The 23,783-nt window shown below is 37.9% G+C and overlaps 1 protein-coding gene across 1 annotated transcript in view; it reads right to left on the reverse strand.

Moving 5' to 3' along the window:
* CycA (cyclin A) overlaps positions 1-23,783 on the reverse strand; it is a 214,866-nt gene that overhangs the window by 121,027 nt on the left and 70,056 nt on the right. The gene's annotated exons all lie outside the window — the stretch shown is intronic.

Here is a 23,783-nt window from a genome sequence, read left to right on the forward strand (position 1 = left end):
TAGTTCTTTGTTGAATAGGACTTGTTTGATTCTACTATAGTAAGAGAAGATGGCTTGAAGCCGTAGTCATTAATAGATGTCTAATACATAGTGGAAGGCATAAAATATCAGTTCTATGAGAATATACATTACATTCAAATGATACTAAAAACTAGTGGATTCAAAGGTAGTACATATAGAATGTTCAATGAAATAACTATAGATCTAATAAAATGATAAACACATATGTAGTTCTTTGTTAATTAGGACGTCGTAAGATTGTACGGCTTAAAGCCGTAGTCATTAATAGATGTCTAATACATAGTGGAAGGCATATGAAATCAGTTCAATGAGAATATATAATACAAACAATTGATACATAAAAACTGGTAGATTCATAAGAGGTACATTTAAAAATGAAGGCGTCATGTGACTATAAAAAACAGTTGATGGCTTAAAGCCGTAGTCAAAGTTTGAAATGTAGGTCAAATAACTGATAAATATATGGTAAAATGATATAAGTCAAAATATACAGCTCAGTATAAAAAATACGAAGGAAAAACATTCTAATTGCTTGACAAAAGTTACTTGACGTTGGCATGCGTTTGTCCGTGATATTTATTGGTCAACATTTCGTAGGTTATTTTAGATTTATTCGGCAAGATTGCGTTGACAAGAAGTTCACCAGATGTTTATAGTTGGCCTAATTTGTAAAAAGAAAGTTGCAGAGATGATGATGGGTGGAAATTCTCAACGTTGGTATGGTTTTCTGACGTGAAGGTTGGAGAGCTGTTGTGTTCTTCTTCGATGACAATATTTTTTTTATAAAACGTTGATTGTAAATGATTTATACTATTGAAGAGTATTATGGAAGTTTGATGAAGCTGTTGAATTATTGTTGTTATAGAATGGTTCTGAAATGAAGAAAAAACTGTAGTTAATTTTGACGAAAATGAAAGAAAACATGGGAAGGTTTTGTTTAAGTATTGTTAGTGAGAAAATGTTGGTGCTTACCTATGGCGTTGTAGGCCCATTTAACAAGCTGTGTGAGGCGCTATTAGGATACTAATGGTCACTAACGGTTTTTACTCCTTGTGTTGTACGTATGTCGTCTGGCTAGAGGGGGGTGGGTAGGACGGGGCGGAGTTGTAGGCTTGTGATTCGTGAACGGGAGGGAGTTGTGAATGGTAGGGGAAGCGGAGGGGCGTGTATCATTTATTGGTTTATGAATGGCGCGTGGAGGGGAATTACGTAAGATGAGAGAGGGAAGGGGGGTATGATGTATTTGTTGACGTAGGGGTGTTTGTTGATACTGTTTTGAAAATATTAAAAAACTTTTTGTCCTGAAGGTTTACATTATTGAATAATGTTACTATTTGGTCATATAAAGGGCTTCTATTGTCTATTGGATCATTTAAATTCTTATTAGCATTGAATTTTTGGTCCAAAAATATGTATAAATTATCGAATTCGGTCATAAGTCTACCTTTTTTTTTTATTGTTTTTAAAATTTGAAGGTCCTGTTCAATTGTGGTAAAGTTGTGCCCCGTTTCTTTCATGTGATTGCTCATTGCTGAGTGTTTATTATGTTTCTGAGCATTGAAATGTTCTGTGTACCTAGTTATGAAGCTTCTTCCTGTTTGTCCGATGTATGAGCTGAGGCACTCATTACATTTTAATCTATAGATACCGGAGCCTGAGTATTTATTATTTTCTGAATTTATTGTATTATGGTTGAAAAACATTTTTTGGTTTGAATTTTGAGTTTTGAAAGCTATTTTGATCTCTTGATTTTTTCAGGTGTTGGTTACTTGGTGTATGATTGGGTTGGTGTATGTAAAGGTTGCGAACTTTGATTTTTCATTTTTTATTGGGGAGAGGTTTGTGGATAGTTTCAATTTAACTTTATTGATTGGTTTGTCTATGATAGAGGGATTATATCCATTAAAAGTGGCTATTTCTTTTATTGTATTTATTTCTTTTTTAAAATTGGTCGCTGAAAGGGGAATTTTTAGAGCTCTGTACACCATACTATAAAATGAGGACTGTTTGTGTGATTGTGGATGAAGGGAACTTTGTTTAATAGTTATAGGTGTGAATGAGGGTTTTCTGTAAATTTGGAAATCAAACTTATTGGAAGTTCTCGTTATTGTGATGTCAAGAAAATTAATTGATTTGTGGTTCTCGTCCTCTTTAGTGAATTTAATATTGTTATCCAGATTATTTAAATAAGTTAATGTTTTCACTATTGTTGAGATTTTTGTCAATTATTACTAGCGTGTCATCAACATAGCGTAGCCAGAGATTTAATCCATTGATGTTATTTATTATTTTGCTGTTTTCGAGGTTTTCCATATAAATTTCAGCAAGTATTCCGGATAAAGGGTCTCCCATGGCCAGGCCTTCCTGTTTGTATATTTTTTTGTTGAAAGTGAAAAAGTTGTTTTGTAAGACGAAGTTTAGTACTTTTAAGAATTCTTCTATTTCTATTTTGCTTAAATTGCTATGTTTGGAAAGATTGTTTTTTATTATTTCTATAGTTTTTTTAGCGGGAATGTTTGAATACATGTTAATGACGTCGAAAGAGCACAATGTGTGATTAGGTTTTAAGTTAATTTTTTTTAGAGTTTCACATAGTTCTATTGAATTTTTGGGGTGTTTGTTATGGAATTTGAAATGTTTTTTGAGAAATTTCTGGAGGAATTGTGAGGTTTTATATGTCGGGCTATTTTGGCTGTTTATGATTGGTCGAATGGGAACGTCCTTTTTATGTACCTTCGGTAGTGATCTGACGGTGGGTAGTTTGGGGTTCATATTAATGAGACTTTGGTATTCATGTTCATTAAATAAAAATGAAGAGCTTTTTAAAAGTGTTTTTAGATTACGTTGAGTTTTTGTAGTGGGATCCTTTGAGATTATTGTGTAGGTCTCATTAGAGAAGAACCCCTACGTCAACAAATACATCATACCCCCCTCCCCCTCCCATCTTACGCAATTCCCTTCCACGCGCCATTCATAAACCAATAAATGATACACGCCCCTCCGCTTCCCCTACCATTCACAACTCCCTCCCGTTCACGAATCACAAGCCTACAACTCCGCCCCCTCCTACCCACCCCCCTCTAGCCAGACATACGTACAACACAAGGAGTAAAAACCGTTAGTGACCATTAGTATCCTAATAGCGCCTCACACAGCTTGTTAAATGGGCCTACAACGCCATAGGTAAGCACCAACATTTTCTCACTAACAACACTTAAACAAAACCTTCCCATGTTTTCTTTCATTTTCGTCAAAATTAACTACAGTTTTTTCTTCAGAACCATTCTATAACAATAATTCAACAGCTTCATCAAACTTCCATAATACTCTTCAATAGTATAAATCATTTACAATCAACGTTTTATAAAAAATATATTGTCATCAAAGAAGAACACAACAGCTCTCCAACCTTCACGTCAGAAAACCATACCAACGTTGAGAATTTCCACCCATCATCATCTCTGCAACTTTCTTTTTACAAATTAGGCCAACTATAAACATCTGGTGAACTTCTTGTCAACGCAATCTTGCCGAATAAATCTAAAATAACCTACGAAATGTTGACCAATAAATATCACGGACAAACGCATGCCAACGTCAAGTAACTTTTGTCAAGCAATTGGAATGTTTTTCCTTCATATTTTTTTATACTGAGCTGTATATTTTGACATCTTTTTACCATATATTTAGCAGTTATTTGACCTACATTTCAAACTTTGACTACGGCTTTAAGCCATCAACTGTCTTTTATAGTCACATGACGCCTTCATTTTTAAATGTACCTCTTATGAATCTACCAGTTTTTATGTATCAATTGTTTGTATTATATATTCTCATTGAACTGATTTCATATGCCTTCCACTATGTATTAGACATCTATTAATGACTACGGCTTTAAGCCGTACAATCTTACGACGTCCTAATTAACAAAGAACTACATATGTGTTTATCATTTTACTAGATCTATAGTTATTTCATTGAACATTCTATATGTACTACCTTTGAATCCACTAGTTTTTAGTATCATTTGAATGTAATGTATATTCTCATAGAACTGATATTTTATGCCTTCCACTATGTATTAGACATCTATTAATGACTACGGCTTCAAGCCACCTTCTCTTACTATAGTAGAATCAAACAAGTCCTATTCAACAAAGAACTACATATGTTTTTATCAATATTTTGGATTTTTAGTTACTTCATGAACATGTTTATAACTAACGTAAATCTTACCTCTCTTATAATCATCAAACACATTTTTGAATATCTTTAACCAGAAGCCTGGTAAAATAAGGTTTTTGATAATGACTGAAGATGCCTCACAGTGAGAGGCGAAACATGTCTCATCTGAATAATGTTTTAAAGTAAATGCCAACTTCTTGTAATGTATTGAATAGGTGTAAATAAACAAAAGATATTATCCTATATACAATTTACGTCACATTTGTCGCACATGAATTTTGCTTTATCAACTGATGAGCCCATTTTAGCAACTGGGGCGAAACGCTGGCAACCAGGAATGAGTTAGCTGGAAAATTTATAATGTCCAATAACGGACCATTTATATTGGTATTATAAATTTACTCATTCAGGACAAATATTTCTGGTTCCCTATGGGAATCAACATCTATATTACTTGAACACTGGCGACATTTCTTTTCCGTGCTCATGGAAATAATCCAGTGGTTCCTTCCGTCAAAGCGACTATGTTGGGACCACACGGTTGTTTTCCCCCTTCTAGAAACAGTTCCATGCGTCTTGAGCAAACTTACGCATACATCCCTTCAATACTTCAGGAGACTTTGCAATTTATCATAATCCGGCAAGACTTTATGCATTATCAGCCATGCGTTGACAATTCAAACGTCCAGTAAGTAAACAAAAATTGGCCAGTATCATTTTTTTTGACGTATTCTGGTTCTGTATGTTGCCACTAACTAATCTATTAGATCTACACCCCCCATTCTTTTTTTTTTTATGACAACTTATAGTATGCCTATAGGAATAATTTTAATGATTTCTCCCAACAAATTTGAATTATAAATGTTCTGTTTGCAACAATAAAAAATATAAAAAATCATCTGTGGCAGCCTAATAATTTTTACTTATTCTTACATTAAATGAGATGAGGCTCTATTCATGAATTTACTAGAACATTTTCTGTAGATTACCTGATCCTCTTGTGGGTGTGAGTGGAAGAATAAGAACAACTGAATTGAGGACAAGTGGGTCTGAACTTTGAAGCGTGGGTTAGTGACCACAGTTCCCCCTCCTCGCATTGCTTCCACTACTTGTGCCAGGCTCCTTGCTTTCATCTTTTCTATCTGACCTCCTTTGGTCATCTCTTGTTTTCTACCGTTGTCAGCGGTATTAGGTTTGCAAGGCCTAGGGAGTCATTTTCATGCCCTTCATAGCCCTTCCCTTCCCTCCATTCTTCAAAGTGTCGGACCTCTTTCACTTCCCCTTCCGATTAGTGTTAATCCATTGCCATACTTTGATGGAACCTTCCATCCTGCGATCATAAGGCGGTAACACACTTTGACGGACACTTCCGTCCTGGTGCACGGAACATTTGTAAGTTCATTATCGCGGTTAGCTGGTCAGAGAGATTTATTCTGTTTTGCAGCCTACCCAATTGATGTCAGATGATACCTGAAGCTATTTTCTCTGTGTAAATAGCAACTCTGAGCAGAAATACGGAAAATAAAAAGCACCTCAGTTTGCCGCTCGTTAATCATGGTGGCATCCAAGCGTGGCATGGATGAGGTTATTCGTAACTGGCCTGAAAATAGTGATGTTGAAAGTGGAAATGAATCTCTGGAGAGTGAAAATACTTTAACTGACAGTGATGAAATCGATTCCGAATTCAGTTCTGAAACTACGTGATATAAGCACAATGCAACAAGAGCAGATGAGAAGTCTAGTAAAATGATACTTGGAATTGTGATCTTGTTGACAATTAGCCTGTTTATGTAACATGCAAACCAGTTTCTGAAATTCACTCTATAGTGAGGAGGGGATTGGGAAATAATCCGAAAGAAATGGACGTAGTGAATGAATTTCTAACCCAACAGTTCTGGTATCACATTACTAAGGAAACCGATGCCTATGCCTCTACATTTCTTGCTAAATTATCTGCTTACCTTGAAACCAGTAATACTTACAAACAAAAACATTGGTTTCCTGTTATTATAGACGAGCTAAAAGCTCGCTTTGCTCGGTAATCTGATGTATGCGATTACTCAAATTTATGTTAAAGTGACTAAAAAATAAATGGTATGTAAGGGAATATTTCCTTTCAGAAGTAATGGTAGGTCTAAGGGTTAATAGAGGATGGTTGTCTAGTACTACTTCTTAAAACGATCTTCACCACCACTCTCAATTACCTGACATAATATTACATTAACTCACTGCGGACCGTGGACGGCGTAAGATGTTTAAGCTTGCTCCTATGCTGCGGGCCATGGACGGCGTAAGACGTTTAATGTTCCGCGCGAAGCAATGCTGTTTATATTCGTCATCTATGCGTTCTTACACCTTAGTCAGCGTACTGGTTGTAGCAGGAAGTTAGCTGACCTTTTTGAGATAACCCTCGTGTTGAGTGGGCTCAAGTTTATCTTAACTGTTTTAGCGGGAATATCTCAGCACTTCCTCACGCGTCAAGACGGTACTTGAGGTTCCAATGCAGTGCGTGTTGTTCTTGTCGAGTGTAGTATAATGGCTTATAAAACAAAATTTCTTACGGAAGATTAATTATTAGGTATTGTTCACAATGATTCTGGTGATGAACTTATTCCTGAAATACTCAGATAGTGAAAGTGAGAGTGACGAGGAAATTCCGATTTCCGAATCCGATAGGCCTATTGAGAAAGAAGTGCCTGATACATATCATCCTAATTATTGTCCACCCGTTCCACCCTTTACAGAGAATTCAGTTATAAAGGTTCAAATAGAAAATAAGCGGGATATTTTGAGTTATGTGAGTATTTTCATGAATGACGAATTTTATCAGTATGTGTGTGAGCTGACCAAGCTATACGCGAGTCAAGTGATAAGTGCGGTGCCCCAACCTTTCACAAAGAAATCGATGATGCAATCGCGGAAACAGTCCAAAATCCTGATATAAAAATGTACTAGATCAAAGACCCTGTTTTTCATACTCCGATATTTTCTAATACAATGTTCCGAACACGCTTCCTTCATATTCTTTCATTTCTTCACTTCGGTGACAGTAATCATTATGCCGAAAAAACAGATTGGCTGTATAAAATTAGACGTATTTTGAAACCTGTGACACCAGATATAACACCCTAAATATTTACTAGAGGTAAGCACAAAGTATCATTTTTCTAACATGTATAGTTTAGGAGTAATTGTAAATTGTATTAAGTGATGCACGTCAAGAGGACCGGGCATGAAAATGGCTGGTCCAGGCATTCAAGTGTCCCGCTCAGAAGCAGGTACTGAACGTGTTAAAACGCCCTGTGGGTGGGGTACACAGACTAAGAATACACCCACAGTATCCCTTACCTGTCGTAAGAGGTGACTAAAAGGGGGCAACCAAGGGATCGATTTTGAACCATGAGATTACCTGTGATTAGTAACATGACACGGGGAATGCCATGAATTTCTGTAGAACACTTTTCCACCTTGTCAATACTTAACATATTTTATTATACTTTATTACCGTACATGTTTCGAAAAACCTAAATCTTTAGCATACCTGCCAACTTTACAAAACCAAAAATAAGGAGATTCTGATATGAAAATCAGGAAAAATCAAGATACAATTGGTCAAAACTGCTTATTCTACATGTCTTGCACAATACAATACTATGATATATTTATAACACATATTGTCTCAAAGCCCGACTGTTGCTATAACGAGGCTACAAGGCTGAATATGACAACTATTACCTCACAGGAAGTATGTGAGCGAGATGATCGGTCTCTGACAAGCCTTCCGAAAATAGTATGAACTCATACTCCACATGTATGCATTTAAATGCCATTACTTAGCAAATGCATAGATTAATATATTGCATCAAGTGCCCGCGCAATTATGCGAAGCGCAATTCTATTTGGATCAAATAACTAGCTGATGTACCCGTGCTTCACTAACGGAATTCTCAGAAAGACTGTCCTTATAGTTTTCCAAATGAAGTCAACATAGGCCGTTACAATGTCACGATTAAAAGAAATGCTGTCATATGAAATATTCGATAAAATGAAAAACAGCACATTTTCTCACTTTTAAAGGAAAGTACCACAGTGTCGATCTAACAAATTCAAAGTTCCAGAGCTAGAATGACCAGGCCGCAGACAGCCACTAACACTCCTGTGTCATTATTTCATTTAAGATGATGCTTGTTGTTTAAAGAGACCTAACATCTAGATCATCGGCCCCTAATGGTACAAAATGCGACAAAATGTAATGACAATTTAAAAGTCCAAAATCATCCACTGACCAAAATTCAAAACATGCTGTTCTTCGTATAGTGGCTACTAACCGTAGGCAAGGCAGACCCAGGGTGTCGCTCATAGAGAGGTACTAATCACAGGTACTGTAAAACTCACCCTGATTCACACACTGTTGCTACTAATCACAAATCTACTGTGTACCTAACATAGTGGTACTATTACAAGATATTAGAATCATTCCGTATTGACGGTTTTCACTTTACAAAGGTGAAAAATGAGAGTATCCTCTTAATTCAATACAATAAATATTCCGTCATTAGACGAAGTAAACAAATTCAAACATGTTTCGGCTCGTTTGAGCCATCTTCAGTGAAAAATGAGGGGAGATTTGAAATAATTTACATAATATAAGTTGAAAAAATGCTAAAAAACATAATGGAGCAAATGAAAAAAACAAACAAAAGAGAGCCTAGACGGAAACAAAATTAGCATAAATATACAATATTTACATCAATATGCAGAGCAAAAAACAACTCACTGCGACAAAATTCAGTGAAAAAGTGTTAATTTAAAATAATAATTGAAACTAAAAACTGTGTTAATCTAAGAAAACAAATGAATGAAAAAACAAATGGTGCAGACAGAAATGAACAATAGTAGCACATGGTGAGGTTGTGGACCTCATAGTTTACAAAATATTGTTTGGTAACAATAACAAACAGGTTGAAATCACTGTTGAAAATCATCCTTGCAGAAACCCATCACATTAAATTGGTCAGGAGGGGAGCGGGAGCAAACATTTTGAGAAACCAAGCCTGATGTGACGTGCAGGCGAAAAGCCTGTGACAAGGAAAAAACACCAGTGAAATTTAAAGCTTTAGAAATAACAGCATTCTCAAAATCTTCTCAATCTAGCGGTCCCTTTCTTGATTATTGTTTCATAATGTTGGCTGGTGTCTTGCCTTATTATAAAGGGTCGGAAGGGCCGCGATATAAAATTGAGAAGCTGTGTTAGGCAGAAGACAGATGCATAGTAAACTGTAAGTGATCTAGCGGAAACCGTCAATGAAGCTCTAATCTGTAATGGAAAAATGAGGTTGTGTGAGAAACGTGGGGTGATAAGTAAAAAGTGGAGAATGGGTGTGAAGAAAGCTTAAACTTACGGTGTTTAGCAGGTGGTTGTCCTCTCAAATGGCCTGGCCTCTCAAAGTAACGGTCTCGTTCGCGTGATCGAGTCTATTGTTGGTTCGACTGTGTTTGCTAGGATGGAATGAATGTTTCAAGTAGAACGTTCTTTTTCTCGCTGACTTCATTTAAATTGTGAGAGGGGTTCATAAACTGATCTAAATTGATGTGGATGCTCTCGAGAACGTTGAGCAAGGTGCCTTTTTGCTCGTAAAGCAAGATCTTGAGGTATTTATCTCTTGAAGTGTATTCGTGGCTGGATGCTTGATGGTGTTCACTCACAGCTGAGAAACTAATATATTGGAGAGCATTGCGATGTTCGGCGCATCTTATGACAAAATTTCGGAATGTTTGTCCAATGTAGCTGGAATTACAGGTTTGGCATTTTAATTTGTAAACTCCGGAGTTCAAATATTTGTTAATGTTGCTATAGTTATTGTTGACAGTGTGTGGATTGAAAATGAGTATGGAGTTGGTGTGGGAGGTTCTATAAGCTATTTTGATGTGTTTCTTAAAAATATTAGAAATTTGGTCAATGTTACTATTATTGAAAGTGAATGTGGAAAACTTTTCTTTAGGAGCGGAATCTTTTTCTAGGGTAGTCTTGGGTCTGTTTTTATTTCACCTTTGTAAGTAGTGGTAATACACGCAAGTAAAACTGACCCAGCGTGGTGGTACTAATAAGTAGTCTCATGGTTCTAATTCAAACATCCCTAGGTCGCCCCTTCTAGTCGCCTCTTACGACAGGCAGGGGATACCGCGGGTGTACTCTTCGCCTGCATCCCTCACACACAGGGGTGTGTGTGTTTGGTCCACGAGAACTATTTTATTTCGCTCAAGTCCGCCGGCAAGCCGATTAGGACCCCCCTATCCGCCACCTGGAACGTGCCTCGTGGTAGTACTACCTCTCCCCCTGCTACGCCAACGTAGTAGGTTCATGGTTATTCCATTTAAGTGTGCACACTGCTCATTCCAATCACTGCCTCAGAGTAGGGATCGAATGGCTGGAATACTAAGATGATCCAGTGTGCTACGTACCAGTAGTATCAGAAAATTTATGAGCCAGAGGAATGGCATGCTAAAGAAGAGAGAATTCTAATTCCCCAGCTACTTCCCGCCAATATTCAATCAGGCTGTTATACTAGGTATGCAGCAGTAATCCGAACATCACAACAAACAATGATCAATGTAATGTTATTGTTGATCAATTTTAGGAGCTGTCTACATCGCAGGCTTTCACATTTTGTTTTTTCCCGACTCTGTGATACACTTGCCTGAAGTTGAATGGAATGGAGCTGCAAGTGAAGCCCATGAACAGAAACTGGCAAATAAGTTAATTTGGGAGGGAGGATTTACACAAACAGTACAAGAACCAACTCGTCTCAATAACTTCCTAGATGTATTCTTGGTTAAACCATAGGAAATTGTTGATAAAACTGAGAACTGAAAGAATAGGTGACCATAAGACTAATATTGGATGTAGGACTCGTACCAAAACTGCTTAATAAGAGGGTCACACAAGACAAGAAATTATACAGAAAAACTGAAGGGAGTACTGTGGATACACTTTGGGCTAAATTTAAAGGAATCATTTGGGAAGGAGAGAAGAGATTTGTACCTGTTAAGAAGGGTAAAATGAACTCAGACCTGGTTTATTATACAAGGGGAATAAGAAAATTAAAAAGAAAATGTAGAATAGTAAACAGGAAAATCAAAGAGGATAGGGAGAGTAGAGAAAGTAGAAAACAGCTAATGAGGGAACTGAATAGAGTGAAAAAGGAAGCAAAAGAGAATTAAATGAATGGCATACTTCAAGAGGGTAATGACCACAAAGGGAAATGGAAAAACCTGTATTCATATATTAGGAATCAAAAACTAAACGGAATCCGAATTCCTACAATGGTGGGAGAAGGGGATGAACACTATTTAAGAGGTACTGAGAAAGCAAACCTATTTAGTAGGGAATTCAGAGATTCAGTAGATGATTGCCAGGAGTTGGAAACAGTAACAGAAGATAGACACACTCATAGGGAAACGAGAAGCTTATTCACAAATGAAGATATTTTCAGAGAAATCCAACTGCTTCAGCAAGGAAAAGCAGCAGGAAGTGATCAAATTACTGGGGAGGTATTAAAGACAATGACAAAATTGTCCAATTTGTTATGTTCTCTGAGCGAATTTCGACACAGACATAAAAGTTGACAGTTTACCAAATTAAATGTGGCAATAATAGGTTTTTGAGATTTTTATTCAATACTATACAATAAAAAAATAAAAATAAAAAATATGGTTCATGTGTGGGTTACTGTAGTCAGTCTCATCCTAGTTCGTGAACCATGGGCAACGGCTGAGTGGCCTAGTAAGTGGTCCTGAGAGTCGGGATACCAGTGGCTATGGAATGGGAGTGGACATCTCAGACATATTCTGAGTCATGGCCCGCCACGTGCTCAGGTGGCTAGGACTATACAATTCACCGGTGGTCCATAACCCATTAGAGAGATCCTCACTTGGACTATGTGCAAGTAGGGTAGCATCCTGCTTCGTGAATTTACCGGGCTAAGAACATTTTAAGCATGCCTCGGACCTATGGGAGTAACCGAGTCCCACTCCCATTTGACAGGCAAGCGACTGGCGAATGAAATGGAATTCGATGGGGAGCTATCAATATTAATGGGGCTTATGGAAGAAAAAGTAGAACTGGCTGAGTCAGCAAAGAGGATGCATCTGGATGTGCTAGGAGTAAGTGATATTCGGGTAAGGGGAGATAACGAGGAAGTGATAGGAGATTATAAAGTGTACTTGACGGGTGTTAGAAAGGGAAGGGCAGAGTCTGGGGTAGGGCTGTTCATCAGGAATACTATTGCACGCAACATAGTTTCTGTTAGGCACATTAACGAGCGAATGATGTGGGTAGATTTTGCAGTTGGAGGAAATAGGGCGAGAATGTCAGTGTATTCACCATGTGAGGGTGCAGATGAGGATGAAGTTGACAAGTTTTATGAAGCATTGAGTGACATCGTGGTCAGGGTTAACAGCAAGGATAGGATAGTGCTAATGGGCGATTTAAATGCGAAAGTTGGAAATAGAACTGAAGGATAAGAAATTGGTAAGTGGTAAATTGGTAAATGTGGGGAAGATAAGGAAGCTAATGGGAATGGGAAGCGTTTGCTGGACTTTTGTGCTAGTATGGGTTTAACATTTACAAATACATTCTTCAAGCATAAGGCTATAAACCGCTACACATGGGAGGCTAGGGGTACCATATCCATAAGAGACTATCTTAACCGTTTTCAAATTCACGAAATCTGTTAGGAATGTTTTTCGGGGATTTTTTTATGATAAAGACCACTATCTGATCTGTATAGTGAACTAAGTATCTCTAGGCCTAGGATAGAGAAAGTGAAATCTGTCTGTAAATGAGTAAGGGTAGAAAATCTCCATGATAAGGAAATTAGGCAGAAGTACATGGATATAATTAGTAGGAAGTTCTGAACAGTGGACACTAAGCAGGTTCAGTATACAGAAAGAGAATGGGTGGTCTACAGGGATGCTGTAGTAGCAACAGCGAGGGAATCCCTAGGAACAACTGTGTGTAAAGATGGCAAAAAACAAACATCTTGGTGGAATGATGGAGAGCCGCTTGTAAACGTAAAAAGAAAGCTGGGTGGACTCAGAATATCTTATTCACAAGTTAGAAGTGACAGACATGAAGGTAGCGAGAATGATTGCTGGTACAAACAGGTGGGAACAATGGCAGGAGGGTACTAGGAATGAGGCAATAAAGGCTAAGTTAGGAATGAACTCTATGAATGAAGCTGTACGCATAAACCAGCTTCGGTGGTAGGTCATGCGAGGCGAAAGGAGGAGGATAGGTTAGCTACGAGAATAATGGTCCCTGTTATGGAGGGTAAGAGAAGTAGACGGAGACCAAGACGACGATGGTTAGACTCGGTTTCTAACAATTCAAAGATAAGAGGTAAAGAACTAAATGAGGCCACAGCACTAGTTGCAAATAGAGGATTTTGGCAACGTATAGTACATCCACAGAGGCTTGCAGACTGAACACTGAAAGGCATAATGGTCTTTAATGATGATGTATATATGTATGTAGAAACATTTTTCTTTTTTAGATGTAAATAAGGACGTTAAGTTCCAAGAGCAGAGCAGATTTTAAGTTTTCAGCATATGGTGACTAATTTAATAGATTTTATTCATTTTATGATTTGAAATTTTCTATTTTAAAGTTTGTAATAAATGACAGGGAGATGGGCTCTCACCACTATTATTTAACTGTGCTCTAGAAATGGTAATGAGGGAATGGTTTAGAAAATGTCCCCCCAAAATAAAGATTGGCCGAAAAATCAAAACGAATTGCCTGGGTTTTGCTGACGATTTAGCATTACTAGCAGTGGACATAAAAGAAGCAAAAACCCAGATATCAGAACTTCAAAACATTGCAAATAAAATTGGCCTCAAAAATCATTTGAAAAAACAGAAATTATGCCCCAAAAACCAACACAGCTAAAAGAAGTCACCATAAATGGTAATAAAATCAAAATAGTAACTCAGTTTAAATATCTTGGAGAAGTAATAACACATAACTTAAATGAAAAAATCTCAATCCAAGTAAGAACAAATAGATTAGCTAAAGCACAAAAATTAACATGGGATATCTACAAAAAGAAATGTCTATCAATAAATACAAAAATAAAACACTACAACACAGTTATAAAACCGGAAGCTACATATGCAGCAGAAACACTCTTTTACCTGAATAAACAATCAGACTGACAGACTTCAGAAAATTGAAAGGAGGATTGGAAGAACCTGTATCAACAAAAAATATCAGAAAGATGGACAGTGGCGGTTAATACCTAACAAAGTCGTGTACAAAGAGCTAGAACCCATTACAGATACTATGCGTAAGAGGAGACTGGGATTCTTTGGACATATCATGAGGATGCAGGACTCGAGACTTCTGAAACAACTAGTACAACACAATCTCGTCTCAAAAAATACCACAACAGGATGTAAATGGATCAGAGAAGTAAGAGAGGATCTGAAGGAAATAGGCCTTACAACAGAAGACACCAAAAATAAGATAACATTGAATACAAAACTCAAGAATACAAACCTCCGCTTTACCCTTACACAAAACAAACCAACAACACACACATTTTCAACTGAGGAAAGGGCACGAAGATCGGAGCGTCTGAAGAAGTACTGGGAGGACCGCAAAGCCCAAACAATCCCTTCAAAGAGACCTGAACGACGGACTGACTAAAGTGATCCTATGTGGTCATAAAAGAAGAAGAAGAAGAAGAAGAAATGACATAGTAAGTAAAAGTTGAAACACAAAGAAATATTGTAACAATTTCAAGATTTATATATAATTGTTCTGTTGATAACTACATCTGTACAAATGTATCAAGTCCAAAGATTTAGTTTTGATGTTTTTGGCTCTACTGAAGAAGAGAGCAGTTAGCTCTCAAAACATGTATGGTAATTAAGTATAATAAAATATGTAAAGTATTGACAAGGCAGGAATGTGTTCTACAGAAATTGAATATAAGTCAATACGGACAGGATTAACCACTATAGTTAAAATAATCAATTCTGGGAACACCCTGGGTTGACCTTACGTGCAGTTAGTACAACTACGTGAGGAACACAATGGATCTGTGATTATCATCGTGGTTGGACCACTATGGGTTTATAGTACCCGTGATTAGTACCATTGCAAGATATTAGAATCATTCTGTATTGATGGTTTTCACTTTACAAAGGAAAAATTAAAAGTATCCTCCTAATTTTATACAAATCCTAATTCCATCGTTAGATGAAGCAATAAAATTTGAACATGTTTCGACTCGTTTGAGCCATCTTCAGTGAAATAAGTTAATCTACATAATACAAGCTAAAAATATGTTAAAAACATAATGAAGGAAGAAAAGAAAAAACAAAAGTGATATGATGGAAATAAAAACAATAACAATAAACAATATTTACATCGCTAGATGGAGCAATAAATAACCCGCTGAGACAAATTCAGTGAAAAAAGGGTTAATGTAAAACATAATTGAATCCAAAAAGTGTGTTAAAACTAAGAAAATAAATGATACAGAAGGGAATGGAACAGTAAGTGCTAATGGTGAGGTTGCGGACCTCTTAGTCTAAGAATTTTCGTTTGACAAACAATACAAAAACAAGATGAAATCACTGTTGAAAATTCAGGCTGACAGTCTGTCTTTGTAGAAACACCATCACCACGAATGGTTAGGAGGGGAGCCAAAAAGCTTGAGAAACCAAGTTTGAGAAGAGACAACGTGCCGCCAGGTGAAATGTATGTGATAAGTGATAGAAAAAACGTCGATGAATTTGCCTTATTTTAAATGGTCGGGAGAGCAGCGACAAAATTGAGAAGCTGTGTTAGAGAAGTAACAGGTGTATGGTAAAATGTACGTGACCATAGTGGAAACCATTAATGAAGTTCCAATCTGTAATGGAAAAAACGAGGTTGTGTGAGAAACCTAGCCAACATTGGAAACAATCTTTGAGAACGGGACTGCTAAATTGAGAAGAAACTGAGAATGCTGCTATTCTAAAACTTTAAATTCATTGGCGTTTTTTTCCATAACTTTATCACATACATTTCACCTGGCACGTTGTCTCCTCTCAAACTATGCAGACCGTACAGTTGACATTGAATAAATGACAGCTAAGATAGAGGTAAGATAGGGGGGAGTACACATAAATGAAATATGTCATATGGGAATTACTTTGTGTTGTAACAAGCCGAGTGGAGCTGTACGGTCTGCATTGAACTGCAAAATCCAACCACCTTTATTTACTATTACATATTAAGCCTCCACGAGCAACAATCATCATCCTTCAAGACTCTAAAAACAGAAGAGACTTTCTAACATCATGCTTCACATCCTTGTGTACTGAATTATGAATATCTTGAGATATCAGTTGATCTTTGAATGGAAAGCAGCATCTTTAAGGAGCCAGCCTATATTGAAATCCCTGACCAGCAATTTAAGGATCTTTCTTAAACAACTTTTTTAATGTTGTACGGCGCACTGGACTTTTTATGAATCTCTAACATAGAGCTATTTTTTAATGTAGTGCAGCGCATCTCTCGAATTCTTATCTTAATTTCTTACATGGTATGTACATTTTTAAGACCTTTGTGTCTACATTGTTTAATTTCTTCGATACATTTGTGTTTGATTTGCTTTAGGCTGATGATTACCTACTGTTAGGTCGAAACTAGTCCCTGAACGAATATGTAATTTAAAACATTGTAGAATTTGTATTGAAAAGGTGAACCTGAATAATATAAAGTTTAAATACTATTGTAATCACAGTTCAATACGGACCTATCATAATGAAATTTATTTCTTTTAATAATCTGTGGTAGTTTTCCAAGTTATCAGATCAGTATAGCTTGTGCTGTTATGACTTAAAGATTGCCGCGCCACTCTTTACACCAAGGAAGAACAGTGTTCAGTAATTCGTTTTTCGTGGTCTGAGGGTGTACCAAGGGCAGAAATTCACAGAAGACTTTCAGCACAATATGGAGAAAGTGTTTTGCCACAGCAAAGTGTTTACCAGTGGAGTGAACAGTTCAAGAGGTCGCACGAGCGTGAAGGATGAGGAAAGATCCGGGTGACCATCTGCAGCCGTAACCGATGCCAATATTGAACAAGTGTGTGATATGATCCTGAATAACAGAAGAGTGACTTGATTACGTGGCAAACCATACGCACATTAGCCATGGTTCTGCATATGAAATTGTGCATAACAGGCTTAACTTTCACAAAGTATATTCAAGATGGTTTCAAAAACAACTGAATGAAGAGCAGAAATGCTATCGTGTGAGAATCTGTCAGCACCTACTGGACCGTCATGCTAACGAAGGTGAAATGTTTCTGAAACGGATCATCACTGGAGATGAAACATGGGTTCACCACTTCGAACCAGAGAGCAAACGTCAGAGCATGGAATGGAAGCATTCCGGATCCTCAGTCAAAAAGAAAATCAAGACAAACTTCTGCAGGAAAAGTTATGATAACAGTGTTTGGGGACTCTGAATGGCCAATCCTGGAACATTACCAGGAAAAGGGAGAAACAGCAGAGTGAACATTACAGCTATATGCTGGTAAACAAGCTGAAACAAACACAGAGATTGATTGTCTGAAGGAGTACTTTTGTTGCACGACAGCGTCCACATACCGACGCCCACCCCTCTCAAACTCCGTACAGTCCCGATCTCGCACTGTCGGATTACCATCTGTTTGGTCAACTTAAAAATGCTCTAAGAGGCCGTCTATTCAGCTCCAATCAACAGGTGAAGGAAGCGGTGAATATGTGGCTTGCTGCGCAACAAAAAAACCTTTTTTGGAGAAGGTATCAGAAAGCTTGTGAAATGGTGGACCATGTGCATTGAAAAGCAGGGTGACTATGTTAAAAAGTTATATCAATAAAAAGTGTGTACTCTTGTTTTGTAATAAACTATAAAAATTGATTACAGATACTTATTGACTTGCCCTCGTATTTTCATTTTTAATGTAGTTTAGTTTCTCTGTGAAGCATCAAATGTACACAAAAAAATATAAGAAGCATTTGATTCTAGACAATTTCACGGCATGCATATTTAGGCTATTATGGTGGGGTTGCCATTCCAAGAGGCATTTTATACCTACTGCCAGGTGCAACTTTAGACGGCTTCTCAGGAGTACAGACACCTTTCGCAACAACTTCACTGAAGTACAAACGTTGCTGACAGGAGAAACTTCCTCAGTTTTATCTACCATTGGGACTAGGGTTCTCTTCCACAATCTACACTGTGGTCCAAAAGAAATATACCCACCCTCGTTTTCTTCCATAATGAACAGGTAAGGTAAGCTACTTTAAAAAACAAAATTGGTGGTTATTGAATGAAATTTAACATTTTCTACAATGAGATTAATTTACCCCATAAATATCAACAGTTTAATATTCAGTGTACTTTCCACAGGCTTTCCTGAAAGACTGAATCCTTCTTGGCATCAAGTGAACCATACTTTCGCATAACATCGGCTCAATTTCGTGGTACCAGACATGAACGATCTTCTCTATCAGCTCAAATTTGACATTACTGACCACAGATTCTCAATAGGGTTCATGTCTGGGAAGTTTGCTGGCTACCATAGTCACTGAAAATCCAGATCAGCCAAACATTGCTGTGCAACCCTTGATCGGTGGCAACTGGCGTTGCTGTCTTGAGAAATAAACTGTCCAAAGTTTTTACCACTGAAATGATCCCTAGCTGTGTTCATTACTTCCTTTTCAATGATTTTGCAGTATTCCACACCACTGATTGTACCTGTACATCTTGATCCAACCCCGTTCAAACAAAATGCACCCCACACCATAACACTTTCAGAGAACATTTTTGTTTGAATAACACATTGGTGGTTCAGTTCTTCCCCTACCTAAATCCAGAGTTTCATGCCTGAATCACTACAAATACACAGTAAACTTCTTTCCATCAGGGAATATCACCCTGTCCCAGTCTTCTGTGGTCCAGTCCTTGTCCATGTTTACAAACTGAATCTTGTCTGTGATGTGTTTCTTAGTCAGCATAGGTTTGTTCTTGGGAGTTGTCTTCTTGATATTCACCTCCAAAAAGTCATCTGAACACTGATATGAAATACTCTTCTGAAAGGCTTGTTGAATTTTGAAAGCTATCTGACATGAACTCATCTTCCTTTCTCTCTTTGCCAAGAGTTTTATTGACCTGCATTGTCTGGGACTTGTGCTCTTCTTACGACCACAGCGGTGTCGTAAGCCAGAGAGTCCAATTTCGCTCTGCTTTTCAAAAATGTTTCCTACTGTTTTATAGTCAATTAACAATTTTCTTGCAATTTCTTTATTTGATATTCCTTCAATTTTTGAGGGCTCCTTTCTCGGTGAAATATCCTTCTATCTCCCCATAACCTAAAATCGAAATTCTTGGGTTACATCCATTGCAGAAACCGTTTACAATTATTTTAAAACTATAGCGACGTAAGAACAATGCTTTTTAATACTTTAATGGAGCTATCACTCTGTGAAACCAGGAGAAAATTTGATATTTCTACAGTGGCTAACCTGTTTAGTCAAGGCTGCACTCCTGCTTAGTACCTTTCCTATTCCTCACCCCCTCCTCCAAACACTCGTCTGTTTAGTTGAGGTGAAGTGTACAGTGGCAACATATGGATAGATAAAAACACACTGGTCTCACATACCGGGTAGCTCTAGTAACATACAATTAGTGTGTGGTCTCACATACCGGGTGGCTCTAATAACGTGCTGTGCATTATTTGTTCCAAGTAACATGGATCAACCTTTCACAAGTTTATCTGTATGCGGGAGTGATGTAGACATTATACAGGATGTTTCAAAAATAGGGGGCATAATTTCAGGTATGTATTTGTTACATGTAGATAATCAAAATAGTTCATTACAACATATGTCCGGAAATGCTTCATTTCCGAGTTATGGCGCTCACAACACCGAACTCCACCGGAACGTTTTTCTTCCACAGGTCATTGTCATTACAGAAGAAGTTCAAAATGGCCACCTCCTGCTTGAATACAGACCTCACATCGATGTCTCATTGACCTGCAAACACGATCCCAAACTCCAGGAGTATTGAGTATGTCCTCACACAATGCCACAATTCGATTCCGAAGGGTTTCCACATCAGGCACCGGAGACGAATACATTGATGATTTTAAATGGCTCCACAAGTAGAAAAGGAGTGTTCAGATCAGGTGAGCGTGGAGACCAAGCAATTGGGCCACTACCTATCCATCGATCAGGAAACATTCGATACAAGTCAATGAGACATCGATGTGAGGTCTGTATTCAAGCAGGAGGTGGACATTTTGAACATCATCTGTAATGACAATGACCTGCAGAAGAAAAATGTTCCAGTGAAGTTCAGTGTTGTGAAGGCCATAACTCGGAAATGAAGCGTTTCCGGACACATGTTGTAATGAACTATTTTGATTGTCTACATGTAAGAAATACACACCTGAAATTATGCCCCCCATTTTTGAAACACCCTGTAGATTGCATTCAAAGGATTTTCTTTATTTTTTACAATTGCCTTTACGTCGCACAAACACAGATAGGTCTTATGGCGATGATGGAATAGGAAAGGTCTAGGAGTGGGAAGAAGTGGCCATGGCATTAATTAAAAGTACAGCCTCAGCATTTGCTTGGTGTGAAAATAGGAAACCACGGAAAACAACTTCAGGGCTGCCGACAGTGGGATTCGAACCCACTACCTCCTGGATGCAGGTTCACACCTGAGCGCCACAAACCACACGGTCAACTCGCCCGGTCATTCGAAGGATTTTAAGAGAGTGAAATGTCAGGTAACGAAGATGAATCTGGGGAAGATAGGGGGACTGCACTGATGACTCTGATGTGGACTCAGATTTTTTGATTACAAATGAGGAAAGAGAATCAGAAGGAACTGATTAACAATCAGAAACTGATTAACTGTTGGAGATCCCTGGTGTACTAGGTTAGCCTGATGTTATAGCTAACCAATCACAACCTGATTTTTACTGAGGTAGATCTAAAAGGAACGAGCCTTGACCTGGCTTCCAGTGGAGTAGTCGCAGAACTGCAAGAAATGTCTAATGCCTGCCCATAAGATTGTAAGGCGTGGATTACCTGGCCTTAGGCGTCCAGCTAGAACTCTAGGACAAAATCGCCAGAAACTGGATATATGGAATCTTCTCTTTGATGATAGCATGATGAAGAAAGTACTGATCAACACCAATGTAAAGCATCTATTCTAGAGGGTTATTAAGCCAGAGCACCAATAAAAGTATGTATAGGAATACTGATATGTTACAAAAATAAATGCACTAATTGGATTGCTATTGTTGGGGTCAGTTTTGAAATCGAACCATGAAGATATTACGTCACTGTTTACTCAAGACGCTATGTCCGTCTTATTTTTCATGCGACCACGACCAAGAAAAGGTACTTAGTTCTGATTGCCTGTTTACGACCTGATGACAGTGACGCGTGCTGAGCGAAAAGCTCAAGATGAGACAGCTCCTATTTCTGAGATATTTATGACGTTCATTCAAAACTACCAGCAGCAATATTGTGTATCAAGCACCGTTACAGTCTATGAAATGCGTATCTCTTTCTGTGGAAGGTGTGCTTCTAGGGTACATGCCTAAAAGGCCAAAGAAGTATGGCATAAAGGTAATGTGTCTAGCTGATGCTAAAATTTTGTACGTTTACAATGCATGTACATATATACACATACACAGGTAAAAACAGTGAAGGAGTAGGCCTGACACCAGTAGAGAAAAAACTTGGATTACAAACTCAGGCAGTCCTGCGACTGTATAAGCCTATTCAAGGCAGTCATAAAAACATTACTGCCGGCAACACAGTTGTGAAATCAGAATGCTTATATGCCAGTGAATGCTCAGTACTCAATTATAAACTTGAAAGATTGGAAGTACTAGAAAGAAAAATATTAGACCCTCTAAAGACTACAGAATTTTGGAAATTAGAAGTAATAACGAAATTTATCAGAACATAGAAAACATATCTATAACGGTACAGAAGAGAGGACTGCTGCTTTTTGGACATATTTACAGAATGGACAACAATAGACTAACCAAAAAGATCTTCACGTAACTTTGGAAGAAAAAGTCAACCACCTGGATTCAAGAGATCAAAAAAAGACTTGGAAAGAAACATCAGAGAAGTAACGGAAAGAGAAATTTTCGGGAAGAAAGTTTTAAAGATGGAAGAATTCCAAGGGAGGGAGGCAAAAAAACCAGCACAAAGTGGTCTGAAGAAAGAAAAAAAGAAATAGTGAAACAATGAAGGAATATTGGAAGAAAAGGAAAGAACAACAACAAAGGATGAAGAATTGAAATTGGAACGTGGTCCCTAGTAGGTCCTAACGCAAGAAGAAAAAAATAATGTGCAGTGTGAAATTTTCAGACTTAGAAAGGATGATTGGTACGACTAGATGGCTGAGGTGTCGTACTGTTGTTAATCGGTGGGGAGGGAGAATAGTATTCCCATCCGGAATGGCTAGCCGAGTCAGTCACGCTGGGAGGAGCAGTTGCAGAGGGGTGGTAACCTGATGTGCAAGCATGAGGCCAGCTCATCGCACAAAATATCAGTGTGCTGCATAAGTGCAATATGCCTGGCCACCAATGCTCTATCTTCTAAATTCTTATGTAAATTTATACCGGCACTCCCATATCCTGGTCTATTAGTTGCCATACCAGAATGGATGATCCGATAATTTCCACTCAGAAAATCTCATTTCTGCTATACATAGTACATCTAAACTCAAGCTTTCCATGTCCAGTGTTCTCCCTAGAAATTTTCGTCAGCCGGGTGGCAGGAATGAGTAACCGGGCGGAGTTGAGGTCTTTGCCGCAACCCTGACAAGGGGCCCTTACAACTGGGCCAGGTGAACCAAAGTTTTGTAATGAGGTGTTACTCCTCCCCCCTCTTCCTTTCTTAACCGGGCTACCCTAAACCATCCTGCATAATTTGCATTTCAAACAGTGGAGTTCATTGTGTGTCAAGGGGCCGAGAAAGTCCTAATGTATTTATTTCATAACAAGGTCGTTGTACCAGCTAATTTAATTCAGTAATTATGTCATGTAAAGTCAGTGCTGATTGTGAGTAATAAGAGAAAACAGTGTATTTCTTACATTGTAAATTGTGTTGTCATGTGTTATGAGGCAATATGCTATGGGTATATCGATTTGGTTCATTTTAAGTGTATATTTCTTACATTGTCGTTCTGATGTCGTGTTGTGAAGGTGGATGGTAGCCTATTGGGATACTAGAACAAAACTCATCATCGGTTTGTCCTTCCAGCGAGCCGGGTAGGGTGTTTGAAAAAGAGCGTCTTCTAAAGTTGCCTATTCAAAAAGATTTTGTTGTCCATGACAAATTCCCAATTCCATCCTCTTCTCTCCACGTCTTCCCTCGGTTGCTCCATCTTCTTTGTCTTCTACCTATTATTCTCTTTTCCAAATAAGCACATGGTAACCTTGTGCTATTCATTCGTTTAACATGCCCAAACAATTTAAGTCTAATGACCTAAGTCTTTC

The sequence above is a fragment of the Anabrus simplex genome, chromosome 3, assembly GCF_040414725.1.
Source record: "Anabrus simplex isolate iqAnaSimp1 chromosome 3, ASM4041472v1, whole genome shotgun sequence".
Taxonomy (NCBI): Eukaryota; Metazoa; Arthropoda; class Insecta; order Orthoptera; family Tettigoniidae; genus Anabrus; species Anabrus simplex.